Below are 3,012 nucleotides of genomic sequence, written 5' to 3'. Positions count from 1 at the left end.
CTCACCAAGTTGTGCCAAGGAGCTGAGGAAATTAATACCAAAGATTCGTGCGAGATAATGTACCCAATTTAATAATCATTATCATAATCAATTTTTTGGTACAAACAATTATCATAATCATTAATACCGAGTTGACTCACCAAGTTGAATCAAGTACGGGGAACTGCTAGAGTTTTTGAAGGATAGTAAATGAACCCAATTTAATAATCATTATTATCATTGTTGATGCTTATTCCTCTGTTTTATCTTCTTGTTTTAATAATGTGGTTTTAGTTTAGTCAATTTGGTGGTGGATCGTGTAACTCATCAATGAGTTAGAGCAAAAGATACTAAGTATGCTGCGATTAAGGTATATTTGTTTTAGATACATTAAAGATATTATCAGATACATCAATTATAATTTCAGATACATTAATTGTAAGTGGGAAAACGTGTATCTACAGTATTAAAAAGTGTATATAGAAACACTACTACATTTAGATTCTATAGCAACACTTTGCTGTTGTTGCATACTGTCATATAAATGTTGCAATAGAGTTTATGCAACACTTAATCAAGTGCTACATCAGGTCTTGTTGCATTAGGTCATTGCAACGCTTAATGCAACACTTTTTAATCAAGAACACTTTTGAAAAGTGTTGCATTGGTCATGTTTATGCAACGCTTTTTCAATTGCAAAGGCAACACTTTTTATCTTCTAATGCAACATTTCTTATGTAAAAAAAGCAACACTTCCTGAACTAATGCAATACTTTTCATGTTGATAAGCAACACTTATATCAAATTAATGCAACATTTTTATTTTGGAAACGCAACACTCTTTACGTCCCAAAACAACACTTATAATAAACAAATGCAACACTAATTTATTCAAAAACAACAATTAATAAAGTGCAACGACATAAGGACTTGTAAGGCACGCAACAATTGTAATTCTCTTTAATTGTGCATTCAATTGATTCAGTCTCAAAAATATATGTCAATTACATTTCAAAAAAGGATCAAAAGTAGAACTTCGATCGCAAATGTTCAATTATTTAACTAAAACAAATATAACAAATGTTTAAATAGAACAAATAATAATTCTTAACGACTATTTGAAAGCTACTAATTATAAGTCTTCATTCTTGTATTGTGAGCATATATATGTTGCCAACCGGACAAAAAATCAACCGTCATCATTGTTAATACCTCAAATGCAACCTGTAACATAAAAAATAGAACATTATTAGATTTGAGGATTCAAAGGCTCAATAGGCATAGATGATACGTCAACCTGAACATTGAGTCGGAGCTAGGATGAATAGGATGCCCGAGAGAACACATTAAAGTAGGTGTAGAACCCAAGATGAATAGGTGTCGAGTGTAGTCTAGGATCAATCATGCCTATCATATAAATACAACAACCTGAACATTGAGTCGGAGCTAAAATTTCAGCACAATAAACCATTCAACAAGTCTCTCTTGTGACGGGTATATTAAAAGAAAGTGGAGTTGAAATTAAAAGAAGTGAAGTTGAAATTAAAAGTGGAGTTCATATTAAAAGAAAGTAGAGTTCAAATATACAAAAAGAAAAAAAAAACCGCACAAGCACCAGCAGGCCTACCCTAAATAAAATATATTAGAGTGCCATTAGGCCTACCCTAAAATCTCACTAATAACGTAGTTTTAATAGGTCTGAAACTAAAAATCAAAGCTTGAAACCATAAAGGGTACAAACGAGAAGATAGCCAACACTATCTTGCAGCAATAAAAAAACTTCATAGTACAACCATGATGAAATCATATCGCAGTTTGTAAGTCAATAAATTTGAAGTTTTAGAGAATATTACGGAGTACTAAACTTATGTAAATTTAAAGATTAAAATAAAAAGGGAATATTACTTACTACTGGATCAGGGGCATCACCTACCTTACACATCAGCCATACTCCCGTATTTAATTTGACAGCCATTTTTCCAGCCCGGTTTATATAAGTTTCACCACCGCTCCTCAATTCTTTAACCTCCTACGCGTATTCATTCTCAATCTAACAAAACATGTTATCCAAGTGAGAACCAATTCCCACAAATCCGTAAAAAATCGACAAGTGTTGAAACCAGCACATCTACATTATCATTATACAATAATTCGATCAAGTTCTCCAACAAGATTTGTTATGAGTATCAACTTTAAAGCAAATCACAACAACCAATTGTAAGATATAGACTACTCATGCTTCAACATGTAAATAATCTCAGAGGAAAAATCCAAAACGAGTATCTGAGATAGGATTATTGGACCTGACCCCAATCTCTCGCTTTTCATTATTTGAACAATCTTATGAGTGAAACCTTATATTGCTTTTTTGTACAATCAAAACAAAATGATACCAATTTAATTAATTATTATCCACAGTCCACTCATTTTAATAAAGTTTCAGTTTTGTTAGCATAGAACCATCTTATAAATAAAATAATTGTTCCTTTTTATCCTCTATTATTCATCTACTCACAAAATAATTGGCTTTTTATCCTCGATTATTCCCCTAGTAAGTCCACTTGATATCAAAGATAGCATAAGTTACGAGAAAATAAACTTGATCAAGAGAGCTAGTAACAATGTTGAAATCAGACAAGAATATGCTCACTGACCGACTCAGTTGATCACCCTCCCCTCCTGTAGGGTGTAAGTACATGCAACTAGAATATTCCGCAGCCCGTACTGCAGCCAGAACTCAACAACATCAGCATTGCTAACAAGATACCACTGCCTAATATTGATGGTAGGAGAATCCTAGATAAGCTCGTGGCTTTTATTCAACCTGGACATTTCGCCAAACAGGTGGAGTGCATTAGTACAGAATGCAACATACAAGTATAACACAAATTAATTCACCGTAAGCACCAGGAAATGTGATCTTACCATTTACTATTCTGAGACGCCCAATAAAGCAAACCCAGTAATAGTTGAGAACTAATTTAGGATAAACAGAACTACAGAAGACAACTCATCGAGTTCCAGTTGGTAACT

At 33.0% G+C, this 3,012-nt stretch overlaps 1 long non-coding RNA gene across 1 annotated transcript; it reads right to left on the bottom strand.

Annotated features, from left to right (window-relative positions):
• Positions 1 to 911: 911 nt before the first annotated feature.
• On the bottom strand, positions 912 to 3,012 carry LOC141614965 (uncharacterized). The gene is made up of 4 exons (XR_012529505.1): positions 2,905 to 3,012; positions 2,634 to 2,803; positions 1,913 to 2,029; positions 912 to 1,203 (listed from the first exon to the last, which is right to left on the bottom strand). It is a non-coding gene; the product is annotated as an uncharacterized LOC141614965 (long non-coding RNA).

The sequence above is a fragment of the Silene latifolia genome, chromosome 11 (assembly GCF_048544455.1).
Source record: "Silene latifolia isolate original U9 population chromosome 11, ASM4854445v1, whole genome shotgun sequence".
Classification (NCBI taxonomy): domain Eukaryota; kingdom Viridiplantae; phylum Streptophyta; class Magnoliopsida; order Caryophyllales; family Caryophyllaceae; genus Silene; species Silene latifolia.
This window is presented reverse-complemented; position numbering and strand designations above follow the sequence as displayed.